This window comes from Pristis pectinata, chromosome 5 (genome assembly GCF_009764475.1).
Source record: "Pristis pectinata isolate sPriPec2 chromosome 5, sPriPec2.1.pri, whole genome shotgun sequence".
Taxonomy (NCBI): Eukaryota; Metazoa; Chordata; class Chondrichthyes; order Rhinopristiformes; family Pristidae; genus Pristis; species Pristis pectinata.
Genome location: NC_067409.1, coordinates 53,818,052 through 53,836,052, shown reverse-complemented (window position 1 = coordinate 53,836,052; position 18,001 = coordinate 53,818,052).

Below are 18,001 nucleotides of genomic sequence, written 5' to 3'. Positions count from 1 at the left end.
TGCGTCGACCCATCAGCATTTGGGCTGGTGAAAGGCCGTTCTGCAGTGGCGCACTTCTGTAAATCATTAGACTTCGTCCATCTTGCGCTTTCTTCATGAGACCCTTCACCACCTTAACTGAACTCTCTGCTAGGCCATTAGATTTTGAGTGATGTGGGCTTGAGGTTATATGTCGAAACCCCCAAACATTGGCAAAGGATTCAAATTCACTGCTCGAAAATTGTGGACCATTGTCTGATACTACTTCACATGGAACCCTATGCCTTGCAAACACAGCTTTCAGGAATGTGATAACTGCCTTGCTGGACGTTGATTGCTGTCACAGCCTCTGGGTAATTGGAAAATAACAATATGGCTCTTCCCATTACAGTCAAACAAATCCACTCCAACTCTGAAATATGGCATGTCTGGTACAGGGTATGGTGTAAGTGGTTCTGCTTGCTGCTTTGGTCTGTAGGTAAGGCATATTTCACATGAAGCAGTAGTCTGGCTGATGTCTTGGTTCATTCTTGGTCAGTACATCACTTCACGTGCTCTACGTTTACATTTTTCCTCCCCAAGATGCCCTTCATGTATCTTCTGGAGCATCTCCTTGTGTAGTGACACTGGAATCACAAACCTGTTCCCTTTGAAAACCATATCTTTCACTACTGACAGTTCAGCTCCGCATGCCCAATAACCCCGAATACAGATTGGACCAGTCATCCTTTGCTGCTGGCCAACCTTTCCATATTGTATCCTTGAGTACTTTCATTGTTTCATCTGCTTCTGCTGCTTTCCTACTCTGCTCTGTTCTATCCGGAGACACTGGAAGAGAGGTGACTATCATGTCAACATAGGCCTGTATATCTGCATTAACCTGTTGGTCACTTTTTTCCGTCTTGTCGACTGCTCGAGACAGAGCATCAGCAGCAAACATATATTTTCCCGGTGTGTAGATCATCTTGACATCATATTTCTGCAGCCTTATCAACATGCGCTGTATCCTCATGGGACAGTTGTTCAGTGGTTTAGACATAATTGAGACCATACATAGATGTACTAATGGAACCGTTCACATGCATATGTAGTGGCGAGAAGCTCTTTCTCTATTTGTGCATTGTTGGCTTCCGCACTTGTTAAAGCCCTTGATGCATAGGCCACAGGTTGCCATTTGCCCTCATGCTGCTGCAGTAGTACTGATCCAAGGCCGTGCTGGGATGCATCTGCTGATATCCTGATACACCTTTCCGGATCATAAAACTTCAGCACGGGCTCTTCAGTTAGGAATTTTTTCAACATCTGGAAACACTCTTCTTGCTCATGAGACCAAATCCATTCATTTTGTTGCTCAAGGAGTGACCCAAGTGGTGCTGACACTGTTGACAGTCGAGGGATGAACTTAGGTAAGTCACCATCCCTAAGAAACGTCTCACCTCCTCTTTCTTTTGAGGCCTGTCCATGTTTTCAATGGCTGATGTCTTCCATGGGTCAGGCTTCACTCCCTCTTCAGATATGACATTTCCTAAGAAGGTCAGTGTCTTCACACCAAACTCACATTTCTCTTTATTTAATTTCAAATTGATATTCCTTGTCACGTCAAGCACTTGTCTCAGTTGAATATCATGTTCCTCCTTGGTGGACCCCCAGATGATGATGTCATCCATCATGGTCTCGACACCAGGTATGCCCTCGAAAATCACATGGATGGTTTTATGGTAGATTTCTGGTGCGGACAGGATCCCATATGGCAGCCGAAGATAGTGATATCTTCCCTGTGGTGTGTTAAAAGTGCACAGTCTCGAACTTGCTTCATCAAGCTTTATCTGCCAAAACCCAGACGATGCGTCGAGCTTGCTAAACCATTTGGCACCTGAAAACCAGGACGTGATCTCCTTCCGTGTTGGCAATTTAAAATGCTCTCTCTTGATGGCTTTACTGAGATATCTTGGGTCTAGACATATCCGTAATGCTCCATTTTTCTTTTGCACAATGACCAGTGAACTCACCCAGTCTATTGGTTCTTCAATTTTCTGTATGACATTCATTCGTTCCATGCGTGCTAGTTCTTGTTTAAGTTTATCTCTAAGTTGAAATGGAACTTTCCTGCATGCATGGACAACAGGAGCCACTGTTTCATCTATGTGAATTTTGTGTACACCAGGTAAGCATCCGAGCCCCTCAAAGACATCTACATACTCTTCCATGAGTGTTGTGTGGTCATCTTTGGTATGTGAAGCTACTATGAAAACTCTTTTCACTAGGTTGAGCTTTTCACATGCACTCAGACCTAATATTGGCTGTACTCTCTTTTCTACAATCAGTAGCTGTGATTTTAAGTGCTGCCCCTTGTGCTTAAAGGTCACCATACAGCCCTCTTTTACTGGAACTTTCTCTCCAGTGTAGCCTGTCACTTTTAGCTTCACGGTAAATCTTATTCTTTACTGTGAGAGTCTTATAATCATCCATGGATAACAGATTCACCTGAGCTCTGGTGTCAAGCTTGAATGGAATTACTGTCTCATTCACAGTTACTGGAACAATCCATTCTGTTTTACCAGCAGCCACAGTCTGCACAGAATCCACAAATAATTCCTCCATTTTCTCATCAATTGTGTGCATCTTTCTCTTGTTAGCCCCAGATTTGCGGCACCTTGTAAAGTGATTCTTCTTCCCACAGCTATTGCAGGACTTCCCATAAGCAGGGCACATCTTTGGAATGTGTTTACCTCCACATCTGCTGCATTTGCTGTCTGAGCCTTCCTCTTTGATTTGCTGTTGCTTTCGGAAATGCCTTGGGAGCTGCTTCTCTGTTTTCACAGCATGTACTGTTGTCTGCTCTGTACAGCTCCTTAGCTTGTGCTCGTGTGGTTTCTGCTGACCTACACATATTCACCGCATTTTCCAGGGTCAAATATTTTTCACGCAACAGTCTTCCTCTGAGTCCGTTATCTGGAATTCCACAAACTATTCTGTCTTTAACTAGTGAGTTTCTCAAATCTCCAAATTCACAAGACTTACTCAGTGTGTGAAGCTCAGCTAAGTATTGGTCGAAGCTAGCACCTTGTTTCTGGTCACAGGAAAATAATATCTCTCAAATGTGATGTTTTTACTTGGGATAAAATACTCCTCAAATCTTTCCATCAAGGTGCCCAACTGAAAAGCTGTCTCATCAATTTGAAAGCTGTTATAGATGCCCAAAGCATCTTCGCCAATCACATGCAGAAAAATAGACGCCTTCAAGTTTTTCATCATTCCTTCCCGCTCCAGTAGCATCTAAATATATGTTGAATTGCTGTTTGAAGCGTTTCCAATTATTGGCTAGATTGCCAGTAAACTGCATAGGCTTGGGAGGACTTAGTTTATCCATAATGGGAACTCTCAGCCTCTCACTTGACTCTCTCTCGGCAAATCCAGCGACTGCTGAACTTCAGGAACAATGTGCTCCTTCGTCACGCTGGCCGGCTTTTTCTCCGTCTTTTTACAGCTTTTCTTTCATACTCACTGAGTCTCTTTCTCAATTGCACACAGTATTCATTTACTTTCCTTGTTCAGACCTCACACCAACTTCTGACGCCATGTGATGTCTGTTCTTCATCACGAGACAAACTTGGCGTGGGTTTAACATCTGAACATTTAGTGAAAAAACAACAGACTGCACAGACTTACAACACCAGGCTGGCTGGCTTTTCCCGCTCTTTCCAGCCACTTCCTGTTTCCCCATGTGACCCCTTGCATTGCCTACTGGGAACTGTAGTTCTTTATTATAACAACACATAATAACACAAATACCAGGGTCCATTATTCACTCAGCATAATATTCTGCTCTTTTACATACAAATTGGATAGTCTCTGAATTACACTGCCAACTTTTTGCCCACTCATTTATCTATGTCCCTTTATAAACTTCCTTGGAGATTTACTTTCCCACCTATTTCTTATTCTCATCAAAGTTAGAAATAATGTATTCAGTATCATCAAACTCGTTGATATAAATTGTAAATATCCGAGACCTCCAATTCTGATGCATATGACACATCACAGGCAATGCCCAAGTTACAAATGCCCAACTCATGGGCACTCCTACATACGAGCGAGCTCCCATAATATTGTTAAATTCAAAAGTCCAATATGTACATACATTTATTCCTACAAACAGCAGAACTAGTTTCCTCGCTTCACTTTCAGTAATTATTCTTTCTTATCAGTCTTGTGTTTTTGCTGCTGTTCACTACAATACTGTAGAGGTGTGGTTACCATATTGAATAAATTTTGTGTATTTTCCATCTTATGGACAAAATCGACTTATGGATGCCTGTAAAAACAGAATCTATTTGTTACCTGAGGACAGCCTGTACAGCTTGCCAACCTGCAAGTGATTCATTTATACCAATACTGCTTCCTACCTGTCAACCAGTACCTCATATATTCTAATACATTACTCTCTATACTACGAAACATTATCTTCCTTCGTATGGCATCTAATCTAATGCATTTTGGAAATCAAAATATACAGGTTCCTCTTTGTACTCTGCTAATTACCCTCTCAACAAAACTCCAATAGGTTTGTCAGACATGATAAACCATGTTGCCTCTGCCTAAGTATATAATGATCCTCTAACAGGCCAATTACTACTTCCTTAATGGAGACACAAGAGACTGCAGATGCTGGAATCTGGAACAAAAAAACCAAACTGCCGAAGGAACTCAGCAACATCTGTGGAGGGAAATGAAGAATCAACATTTCAGGTCGAGACCCTTGATCTGGATTGAAAGAGTAGAGGGGAAATTAGAGGTGAGGGGAGGGGTGGAGCAAGAGCTGGCAAGCAATAGGTGGACCCAGGTGAGGAGGGGTGATTGACAGATGGAGGGGGGAAAGGTGGAAGTGATGACAGAAGCTGGGAGGTCACAGGTGGAGGCAACAAAGGGCTGCAGATGATGGAATCTGATTGGAAAGAAAATGGAGCATGGAACCAAATTCTGGAAGTGGTATGGACAGATGGGAACAATGATGGGTGGTGGTGGTGACAAAGAGAGAGCAGGTAACTGGAAATTGAAGAATTCAATGTTCAATCCATTGGTTGTGCAAACTAGGGGAACAGCACCTCATATTCTGCCTGGTTAGTCTCTAGGTCTTAGGAAAGATATATTGGCTTTGGAAAGAGTGCGGCTTAGTATGGTAATTGGACTCCTATTGTTCATAACAATATACATGGTGTTTGACTGGACTTTGAGATATCTAGGATAGCATTTGCATTATCTCAATGACAATACATGTGATTTTATGCCACTGGTGACAAAACTATTTAATTCAAGGTACAGGGTTACTTGCAAAAGCTGTGTATGTAAGAGAACAACAATGAAGTCAAATGGGTTCTCACATCTTTCCCTCTCAGTTACAAAATTAACATCTAGTGATGGGCATATCGTATAAAGAAAGTATTGTTTGTTCCGACATAGGTTGGTAGTATGGCTAGGTCCTGTGACAGACAAATTAGATGCCATTTTGCTTTCAAATGAGCATTAGAAAATATCTTTCCATCATGTACAGTAGCATTTTGGAAAATTCCTTGTGATAGTTAGGTATCTACTAAAGCTAATTAGAATTCACTGTTACCACTGGTCACAGGTCTTAAATAAAGCTACACAGAGGAACAGAGGGGAGAGAAGATTACAACTTATCAATAAAGCATTTATAATTGTCTTCTTATTCCCGCTGTGGGGTAACATAACAATCTTTCTGTGTGATTACCACAGGAGGCTATTTTTCAAGAAATACCAACATATTTATTCTATGCTGCAAAAGTTTTGAAAATGTAATTATTTCTTTGGTATTGTTTAGGATTGTCCAGAGGAGAGGACTACGAAGATCTGGTCAAGGGAGGCAGAGGAACGAATACAGGACTGCTTCAAATCAGTGGACTGGGCCACGTTCAAGGATTCGTCAGCAGACTGGAATGAATATGCCACAGTCGTCACTGACCTCATAAAAAACTGCATGGATGAGTGTGTACCTAGAATAACATTTTTAGTCCTGCCCAACCAGAAGCCCTGGATGAACCAGGAGATTCGTCATCTGCTGAAGGCTAGATCTGTGGCATTTAGGACGGGTGATCCAGAGTCATACAAGAAGTCCAGGTATGACCTCCAGAAGGCCATCACGAGCACGGAGACAATTCTGGACTAAACTGGAATCACAGAAGGATGCTTAACAGCTGTGGCAGGGCTTGCAGACTCTCACTTCCTACAAGGTAAAAATGAGTAACGTAAGTGGCAATGACACTTCACTTCTGGATGAGCTCAATGCCTTTTATGCACACCTTGAAAGGGAGAATAATGACACTCCTACATGAGCCCCGACAGTTCCTGAGGACCCTGTGATCTCAGTCTCTGAGGCCAACGTCAGAGTATCCTTCAAGCGGGTGAACCCATGAAAAATGTCCAGCCCAGATGACTTACCTGGCCGAGTGCCGAAGATGTGTGCAGACCGATTGGCTGGTGTATTCAAGGACATCTTCAACCTCTCACTTCTGTGGTTCGAGGTTCCCACCTGTTTCAAAGGGGCATCCATAGTGGTGCCCAAGAAGGGCATAGTGACCTGCCTTAATGACTACTGTCCGGTAGCACTTGCATCCACTGTAATGAAGTCCTTTGAGAGGTTGGTTATGACGCAAATCAACTCCAGCCTCAGAAATGACCTGGATACCCTTCAATTTGCCTCCCACCACAATATGGTCAACAGCAGATACTATTTTATTGGCTTGCCACTCAGTTCTGGATCATCTGGACAACAGTAATGCATACATCATGCTGCCATTCATTGACTACAGCTCAGCTTTCAACACTATCAGCCCCTCCAAACATCACCAAGCTCCAAGATCTGGGCCTCTGTACCTCCCTTTACAACTGGATCCTTGATTTCCTCATCGGCAGACTGCAATCAGTATGATCGGTAACAACATCTCCTCCTCACTGATCAACACAGGTATACCCCCAAAGCTGTGTGCTTAGTCCCCTGCTCTATTCTGTTTACACTCACAACTATGTAGCTAAGCACAGCTCCAATACCATCTATAAGTTTGCCGATGACACCACTGTCCTTGGCCAAGTCACAGGTGGTGATGAGTCAGGGTATAGGAGTAAGATAGAACACCTGGTTGAGTGGTGCCACAATAAAAACCTCACGCTTAATGTCAGCAAAACCAAGGAGCTAATCGTTGACTTCAGAAAGGAGAAGTCGGAAGACCACACGCCAGTTCTCATTGGTGGGTCTGAGGTAGAGAGAGTAAGTGGTTTCAAATTCCTGGGGATTAACATATCAGATGACCTGTCCTGGGCCCAGCACATAGACGCAATCACAAAGAAAGCGCACCAGTGCCTCTACTTTCTAAGAAGCTTCAGGAGATTTGGCATTTCACTAAATACTCTAATTAGCCTGCAGATGCACTGATGAAAGTATCCTGACTGGTTGTGTCATGGCCTGGTATGGCAATTCCAACGCACAGGATCGCAAAGGGCTGCAGAGATTATTGGACGCAGCCTGGTCCGTCATGGACACAGTCCTCCCCAACATTGACAGCATGTACAGGAGGCGCTGTCTGAAGAAGGTGGCTTCTATTATCAAGGATCCTCACCATCCAGGTCATGCCTTCTTCTCACTGTTACTGTCAGGCAGGAGGTCCCACAGTACCAGGTTCTGGAACAGCTACTTTCCTACAACCATTACATTCTTGAACTGACTGCACAACCTTTACTCTACCTCAGCAATGAAACACTGTGAACCACCTCTTGCACTATCATGGACTTGTCTCTGATTGTGTGTTTTTTTTTACACATGAAGGTCTTGTTTTTGAATAGTCTTTTTTTTCTCTTCACTGTCTTGTATAATTTATGTATAATTTATATTATGTGTGTTGTCTGTATCTACATACCTATGATGGTGCTGCAAGCAAGTTTTTCATTGTACCTGTACCTCCCCGAAATTGTGTTCATGACAATAAACTCGACTTGATCTGAATTGAATTGACTCTCTAAGAATTAGAAATTTAATCTGCTGGACCATGCTGCAGGAATGCAGGAGAAAAAAATGTGACTTTTAAATCTCCATTGATTACTTTTTGTTAGCAATAAAAACACTGAAGATGGTGAAAAGTTATTCAAATAGAGGTAGGTCATCTGATAAAATTTAAGAAATACATCCACCCAGAATTGACAAGTCTATATCATGTTGTTTCAGGACAGTTTGGATGGTGTGTCTTGGAGTGTGAATTCCTGATCTTTCCAATAAACAATTCATTGGTTATTATGGATGAGAATGAAACTTTGATATTAGCAATTTCTTGTTTGTGGAACAGGTAGAATATGATGCCAGAATTATATTTGGAGTATCTGTAGGAGGTAGCTATAATGACACCTTCATTGTGAACTGTGTCATATAGATAGCAAACAGTTTTCTGTAACTTTATGGAGCAAACTTGGCTCACCATCACCATACAGCTTCCTCTTCCTCCTTCAGATGTAATCCTCAGTAAATTGTTATATTGCAGCACGTGCAGCAAGGAACTATATCTCGACAAGCTAGTAGACCTATATTGGGGAAATTTTTTGAACTCTATCAAGATACATTATGATTTACTGTGTCTCTTTTCAGCATAGATCCTATGGAAACACACTAAAGTGATTAGTCACTGCTGCAGAGAGTAACCATGATCATCTTGCAGGTGTCCAAGCATCTGAGATCTTGGTAAAAACAGTTGAATAATGAGAATTAGCATGAATGGTTAGTATAAACACTTAATACACCGATGGTGGAAACCTGTCCTTCTGTAATTATAAGGTAGAAACATTTCTTCCTAAGAAAGATGATGGAATTCTGGAAAGAATCACATTTTTTTTTTCATTTTGGGTGCAATAGATTTCCATGGACACTATGAACATCTACCTCCCTCTGATGTTGATGTTCAGTGCTCAAAGAGAAAGATAAGAACCAGGTGGTTCAAGTAAATAATGTATTGCCTATTTGCTTGTTACATTAATAAACAACTGATGAGCTGTTGGACTTTATGTCCCTCAGTGCACTGATAAAGGAATGATTCTGGTGCAAATAGATTCCAGGTCTGGGCAAGCAATTCATTGTAGTTCTTGTACAGTCTTTGAGGGAATTAGTCATGTTGGGTTTTGCCTATTGTTGAGTTTGTAATAAGTTTATCTTAATTTGTACTTGTAGAAATGGCTGACAGCACTGGATACAGCAAAGGCAAAGGGGCAACAAACATCCCAGCTGTCGTCTTGAAGACCCATGCTCTGGACTTTGCTGCACCTTGAGTCATGTTGTTCCTGTACAATTATAACACTGACATCTACTGGACAATGAGAGAAATTGCTCACCTACAGGTCCTGACCTGAAACGTCAACTGTTTATTTCCCTCCATTAGTGCTGCCTGACCTGCCGAGTTCCTCCAGCATTTTGTGTGTGTTGCCCCAGATTCCAACATCTGCAGACTCTTTTGTGTTTCTATTTACAAAAAGCAGGATAAATACCTGGCTAATTACTGCCCAACAACCTACTCTTAATCATCAGCAAAGTGACAGAAGATCCATCGTCATTGATCAAGTAGATTGCCAGAGCTATCCTTTTTCGCTACATGCCTGTTTTGTGGGACTGGAAATCTTATAGGAGTACTATACTGATAAGCATGCATGCAATACAGGCTCTAAATTATTGTACAATAATAATTTGTAATACTGATGAAAGAACATGTTGAGTATTTTTCTCTGTATTTTATGTTGATATTATTAGTAGTAGTGAAGCAAGGGCATTGCAGGTGGACAGGGTAGTGACGAAGGTTCTTGGCATGCTGGCCTTCATCAGTCAAGAGGTTGAGTATAGAAGTTGGGATGTTATTCTGCAGTTGTACAAGACATTGGTGAAGCTGCATTTGGAATATTGTGTTCGGTTTTGGTCACCCTGCTATAGGAAAGATGACATTAAGCTAGAAAGAGTGCAGAGGAGATTTACGAGGAGGTTGCTGGGACTTGAGTTATTGAGAAAGGTTGAGCAAGTTGGGACTTCATTCATTGGAGCATAGGAGAATGGGGGTGTTCATTATTGAGGTGTATAAAATCACGGGGGGCATTAGAAAGGGTGAATGCACAGTCTTTTTGCCAGGGTTGGGGAATCAAAAACATGAGGAAAAAGGTTTATGGTGAGAAGGGAGAAATTTAATAGGAAATTGACTGTTAACTTTTTCACCCGGGGGTGGTCAATATATGGAATGAGCTCCCAGAGGGAGTGGTTGAGGCAGGTACATTAGCAGTATTTAAAAGGCACTTGGACAGATACATGGATAGGAAAGGTTTTGAGGACATGGGCCAATCATGGGCAAATGAGAGTAGCTTAGATGGGAATCTTGGTCTGCATAGACCAGTTGGGCCGAAGGGCCTGATTCTGTGCTGCATGACTCTATTACTCTTAACTATAAGATTAGACTGAGAGAAAGGAATCAGATGACAATTATAGGGCCAGAGATAAGGATTTTTATGTTGAGGATATGAGGGATGGTTCCGGCGATGTGATCTTGCTTTCCAAGAACTCTGGCAGCCATGGGTACTGGTTGTTGATGCTGCTCCTCTTCTTCCTCCACACTTCCAGCATTAACAGATGCTGTTCAGGTCAGTCCTCAGCAAAACAATTTTATGCAATAGGTAGCACACAACCACAAGTTTAGAAATGCATCAAGGTGCAAAGCCCCTCAAGCACAGTCAGACGGTGGAAATCTGGTTAATTCAATTTCATTTGGTGGTGTGGTAGGCAGTGATATCTCTGCCCGGTTCCTGTATGAGCCATGCTCCAAAGGAATATCTCGTCACCAAATAATAAAGGGGTATTTTTCACACATTTTCTCACAAAGTATAATGGGATGAATTAAGTTATGTTTTGATAATACTGGCTGAGAGTTATTTGCCCTTCCATGTAAGATCTTTAACAGATATCTAATTCACTTCATTTGCAGCACAAGAGCGCCAATGATGTAGTACCTTATCATAATGAAATCTCAGCCAAAATTATGTGTTTAGGTTGAGATCACAAACTTCAGACAGAGGCAACAATGTTACTAATTCACAAGCATATAGTCTGATTTTAGTTTTGGCTGTGCTGTTACAACTCTTAGTGTATTTGAATTGATAAGGTTGTCAGTCTTACTGAGATGTATTATAGGACATCATCTGAGTGAGTAAACATATTCATTTTAAAATAGGGCCAAAGGAAAAGTTGGAAATTAGTGAAACTAGTGAATAATGCATTCATAGTGTAAAGAATCTTTAACAGCTCAATAGAAGCAGGATAGGTAAAAGAGTTTCAAAATTCAGATCAAAATGTTGCTATAGATACTGAAAGGAAACCCGTTAAGCACTTTACATGAACAGCAATCTAAGATACCCTTTTTATAAGATTAAGCATTGTACTGCCAGTAAGTTATGTGAACATCTAAGTGATACCAGTGTGAATATAATCTTAAAACAATTAAGCCAAAACTGATAAAGGCTTCAAACAACAACTTGAATTTGCGTTGACAGTACATTAATAATACAAGCAGGTAGCGAGGACCGTCACTTGGAGCGAGAAGCAGGACTTTTGGTGCGAGAAGTGGGAGCCATATAAAGAGGTGAGTGTTGGGACCCAGTTCTTTTCCAGGTATTTCCAGACAATGTAAGAGGCACTGCTGCGAATTGTTAGGTGATAATTGAATGGGAAATTAGCCAGTTGGTAACAACCAATTAAAAGAAGGTAGGGTCAAGCAGAATGGCCATTGTCAGAGTGGACCAGTGTTAGAATGGGGAGCTGAGGCTTTGGCTCAAGAGGCTTCAGTGAGAAGATCCTTTCTTTCTTTGTCTATTAGTGCCAAGCTAAAGTAGTGACAATGGATCCAGGGTCAGTAGTGTGTTCTTCCTGCCAGATGTGGGAGATCTGGGAGATTTCAAGTCTCCCTGATAGCTACATCAGTGGGAGGTGCATCCAGCTGCAGCTCCTTACAGACTGTGTTAGGGAACTGGAGCTGCAGCTGAATGCCCTTTGGTTCATACATGAGAATGAGGAGGTGGTAGATAAAAGTTCCAGGGAGCCACACCTAAGTTGCAGGAGGCAAGTAGCTGGGTGACTGTCAGGAGAAGGGAAGGGAATAGGCAGATAGTGAAGAGTACCCCTGTGGCCATTCCCCTCAATGACAGTTATACTTCTTTGGATACTGTTGGGGGGGGTGAGGGGAAACTACCTACTGGGGAAAGCCGCAGCGGTCAGGTCACTGGCACTGAGTCTGGCTCTGTGGCTCAGAAGGGAAGAGGGGAGAAGAGGAGAGCAATAGTGATAGGGGAGCAGGCAGGAAATTCTGTGGACATGAAAGAGACTCCCAGATGGTATGTTGCCTCCCAGGTGCCAGGGTCAGGGATGTCTCAGATCAGGTCCACAGAATTCTAAAGGGGGAGGGTGAGCAGCCAAAAGTTGTGGTACACATTCATACCAACGACATAGGTAGGAAAAAGGATGAGGTCCTGAAAAGTGAATATGGGGAACTAGGTAGGAAGCTGAAAAGCAGGACCTCAAGGGTAGTAGTCTCTGGATTGCTGCCTGTGCCATGCACCAGTGAGGGTAAGAATGGGTTGATGAAAAACACTATGATGCTGGAGGAACTCAGCAGGCCAAGCAGCATCCGTGGAGAAAAGCAGGCGGTCTATGTTTCGGGTCAGGACCTTTCTTCAGAGGACTCCAGGGTCCTGACCTGAAACATAGACTGCCTGCTTTTCTCCAAGGATGCTGCCTGGCCTGCAGAGTTCCTCCAGCATTATAGTGTTTTTCATCTAGATATTCCAGCATCTGCAGTTGATCTGGCAGATGAATGTGTGGCTGAGAAATTGGTACAGGGGCAGGGTTTCAGATTTGTGGATCATTGGGATCTTTTCTGGGGAAGGTACAACCTGTTTAAAAAAAAAAGGACGGATTACAACTGAACTGGAGGGGGACCAATATCCTTGTGGGCCGGTTTGCTAGAGCTGTTGCAGAGAGTTTAAACTAGTTTGGCAGGGCATTGGGAACCTGAGTGATAGGGCAGAGGATGGGGCAGTTGATGTATAGGTTGATGCAGCACGTAGAGAGACTGAAGAAGGATAGGCAGTTGATAGGGCAAAATTGCAGTCAGTTGGATGAGTTGAAGTGCATCTATTTTAATGCAAGAAGTATCAGGAACAAGGGTGATAAACTTGGAGCAGGGGTCAGTACATGGAACTATGATGTTGTGGCCATTACAGAGACTTGGCTGTCACAAGGGCAGGAATGGCTGCTGGATGTTCCAGGGTTTAGATGTTTCAAAAGGGACAGGGAGGGAGGTAAAAGAGGTGGGGGGAGTGGCATTGCTAATCAGAGATAGTATCACAGCTGCAGAGAGGGAAGATGTCTTGGAGGGATCATTTACTGAGTCATTGTGTGTGGATGTCAGAAACAGGAAAGGAGCAATCACTCTATTGCGAGAATTCTACAGATACCACCCCCCCCCCCCCGCCCCCCCATAGCAACAGAGACACTGAGGAGCAGATTGGAAGGCAGATTTTGGAAAGGTGCAAAAATAACAGGGTTTTTGTCATGGGTGATTTCAACTTCCCTAATATTGATTGGCACATCCTTAGTGCAAAAGGTTTGCATGCGGCAGAATTTGTTGGATGTGTCCAGAAAGGATTCCTAACACAATATGTAGACAGGCTGACTAGAGAGGCCATTCTGGATCTGGTACTAGGCAATGAACCTGGTCAGGTGTCCAATCTCTCGGTGGGTGAGCACTTTGGAGACAGTGACCACAACTCCCTGACCTTTACTCTTGCCTTGGACAGAGATGGGAGCAGATGGTATGGGAAGGTATTTAATTGGGGGAGGGGGAATTATGATGCTATTAGGCAGGAATTTGGGAGTGTAAATTGGGAGCAGATGTACTCTGGGAAATGCACAATGGAAATGTGGGGATTGTTTAGAGGTCACTTGTATGTGGTTCTGGATAGGTTTGTCCCATTGAGGCAGGAAAAGGATGGTAGGATGAAGGAACCATGGTTGTCAAGAGATGTAGACTATCTAGTGAAGAGGAAGAAAGAATTTTACTTAAGGTTTAGGAAGCAAGGATCAGACAGGGCACTAGAGAGTTACAAGGTAGCCAGGAAGGAGCTTAAGAATGGACTTAGGAGAGCTAGAAGGGGCCTTGGTGAGTAGGATTAAGGAAAACCCCAAGCCATTCTACTTTTATGTGAAGAACAGGAGGAAGACTGGAACAAAGGTAGGACGAATTAGGGATAGAGGAGGAAACATGCCTGGAGTCGGAGGAGGTAGGGGAAGTCCTTAATGAATACTTTGCTTCAGTATTCACCAGTGAGAGAAACCTTGACATTTGTGAGGATAGCGTAAAACAGGCTGATAAGCTAGAACACCTTGATGTTAAGAAAGAGGATTTGCTGGAACTTTTGAAAAACATTAGGATAGTTAAGTCCCTGGGGCTGGACGGGATATATCCCAGGATACTAGGGGAAGCGAGGGAGGAGATTTCTGAGCCTTTGGCAATGATCTTTGCATTCTCACTGGCCGCAGCAGTACCAGATGATTGGAGGGTGGCAAATGTTATTCCTTCTTTCAAAAAAGGGAGTAGGGACGACCCAGGGAATTATAGACCAGTGAGTCTTACTTCAGTGGTGGGCAAATTATAGGAAAAGATTCTTGGGGACAGGATTCATAAGCATTTGGAGAAACATAGTCTGATTAGGGATAGTCAGCATGGCTTTGTGAGGGGCAGGTCATGCCTCATGAGCTTGATTGAGTTATATGAGGATGTGAAAATACATTGAGGGTAGAGCAGTGGATGTGGTGTATATGGACTTCAGTAAGGCATTTGATAAGGTTCCCCATGATAGGCTCATTCAGAAGGTTGGGAGGCATGGGATCCAGGGAAACTTGGCTGTGTGGATTTGGAATTGGCATGCCCATAGAAGGCAGAGGGTGGTGGTAGATGGAGCGTATTCTGCCTGGAGGTCGGAGGTTGGTTCCCCAGGTATCTGTTCTGGGACCCCTGCTCTTTGTGATTTTTATAAATGACTTGGATGAGGAAGTGGAAGGGTGGGTTAGTAAGTTTGCAGATGACACGAAGGTTGGTGGTGTTGTGGATAGTGTGTAAGGTTGTCGACAGTTACAATGGGACATTTGATAGGACGCAAAGTTGGGCTGAGAAGTGGCAGATGGAGTTCAACCCAGAAAAGTGTGAAGTGATTCACTTTGGAAGATTGAATTTGAAGGCATAATACAGTGTTAATGGCAGGATTCTTAGCAGTGTGGAACAACAGAGGGATCTTGGGGTCCAAGTCCATAGATCCCTCAAAGTTGCCATGCAAGTTGATAGGGTTGTTAAGAAGACGCATGGCGTGTTGGCGTTCATTAGTTGGGGGGGGGGGCGGGGGATTGACTTCAAGAGCTGCGAGGTAATGTTGCAGCTCTATAAAAATCCTGGTTGGACCACACTTGGGAATATTGTATTCAGTTGTATTCAGTTCTGGTCGCCACACTATAGGAAGGGTGCATGGGATATTTACCAGGAAGCTTTAGAAAGGGTGCAGGGGATATTTACCAGGATGCTACCTGGATTGGAGTGCATGTCTTATGAGGATAGGTTGAGCAAGCTAGGGCTTTTCTCTTTTAAGCGAAGGAGGATGAGAGATGACCTGAGAGAAGTGTACAAGATGATAAGAAGCATAGATCAAGTGGACAGCCAGAGACTTTTTCCCCAGGCGTAAATGGCTAACACGAGGGGGCATAATCTTAAAGTGATTAGAGGAAAGTACAGGGGGGATATCAGAGGTAAGTTTTTTTTCCAAGTGGCGGGTGCGTGGAATGCACTGCCAGGGGTGCTGGTAGAGGCAGATACATTAGGGACACTTAAGAGACTCTTAGATAGGCACATGGAAAAATGGAGGGGTACGTGGGAGGGAATGGTTAGATTGATCTTAGAGTAGGTTAAAAGGTCGGCAAACATCTGGGCCGAAGGGCCTGTACTGTGCTGTAATGTTCTATGTTCATTATCTAATAAATATTAGTATTGAGTCACACGTTAAGAAATTTTGGCCAAACAGTATCTTAGCTATAGTTGAAGGAACACTTTAAGGGGGAAAGAGATGTCGAGTGGAGGAGTGGTTTGAGGTCAAGTGGAGCAATAGTTTAGGGAGAATACCAGACTTTGGGGCCTTAAAGCTAAAGGTACTGCCTGTAATGCTGGAATGACAAAAACTGGGTTGCTCAAGAGATCAGAAAGAGAAAAGTGCAAAGATCATGGAAAGGTGTGGAATCAGATTACAGAGACAGTGTTGAGGGAATGGAGGAAAGGATAAGTGACGGTAAGAATTTTTAAAAAATAAAACATTGTTGAACAGGAAGCCAAAGGGGCAAGTATAAAAATCAAACAAAAAGCAGTGGCAAGCAGGCAGAAATTTAGCATAATGGATATCAGTTATGTACACAAAGCCTACTAATTGAGGAGTGACCAGCAGAATCACTAATGTAAGCAGTTCAACTAGAATTCATTGATTTATTTGTAAACTGATATGTCTCACATATTAAAATTTCATTATTTTAGTTCTTTCACACTGTGGGTAAGTATAGACACCCAAGGCTGATAATCATATTAACTGTACAAACTTTTAAAAGTATTTTATATGCAAATAAATAAAATTTGCATATAAAAATAAACATAGCATGAAAATTAGTATGAAAATTAAATAGTACGAAAACTAAACATAGCACTTTGCAACTGCTTCATTTTTCAACATGATCCTGACATTTTTAAGACAGAATAATGCCCAATATTTTTCCTCATTATTCACAACAATGCCTATATATTTGTTGAAAAGGAACCTGTGTTTTGAGCCAATATACCCCAAAGTGTAACCATCTTGTGTAGAAATTTATTTAAACAACTTTGTTAATAGCTTATTTCACAGCCGGTAGATTGCTAAGTGTGCTCATTGATACTCTAAGCCCAAACTGATAGAAATTGAATTTGTGCAACTGATTCCTCCTATAGTGATTCCCTTAGCTTAATTGTGTGCCCAGGGCACTGCTTTCATTAACTCCTCTAAAGATGTCCTGGGATTGGGATGATTGATCTCAAATGACCACTGATGCTAAGTGCAGGAGAGTGGGTTTAGTAATGGATGGCCTGGACACAATATGTCAAAGGGCCTGCTCCTATGCTGTAATAGTCATAGAGCACGGAAACAGGCCCTTCAGCCCAAGTTGTCCATGCTGACTGTGTTGCCTAGCAAGCTAGTCTCATCTGCCTGCATTTTGCCCATAGCCCTCTAAACCCCTCATATCCATGTACTTATCTAAATGGCTTTTAAATGTTGCTAATATGCCCACCTCAACCACTATTTCTGGCAGCTCATTTCCAAATACACACCACCCTTTGCATGAAGAAGCTGCCCCTGATGTCCCTTTTAAATCTCTCGCTTCTGATCTTAAACCTATGTCCTCTTACTTTTAGCACCCCCCCCCCAAGTAAAAGATTATGTGCTTTCACCCTATCTATGCCCCTCATGACCTTGCGTACCTCTATCAGGTCACCTCTTAATCTCCTACATTCCAGGGAATAAAGTCCTAGTCTATGCAACCTCTCCTTGTAACTCAGGCCCCCAAGTCCAGGCAACATCCTGGTCAATCTTTTCTTCACTCCTTCTAGTTTAATAACATTGTTCCTATAACATCCTTAAACTGTACACAATACTCCAAGTGTGGCCTCACCAACGTCTTACATAACTACAACATAACTTCCCAACTCCTATACTCAGTGCCCTGATTGATGAAGGCCAGCATGCCAAATGTCTTCTTCACCACCCTATCTATCTGTGACGTCACTTTCAGTGAACTATGCACTTGCACTCATAGGTCCCTCTGTTCCATACAATCCCCAGGACCCTAACATTCTCCGTATAAGCCCTACCTGGTTTG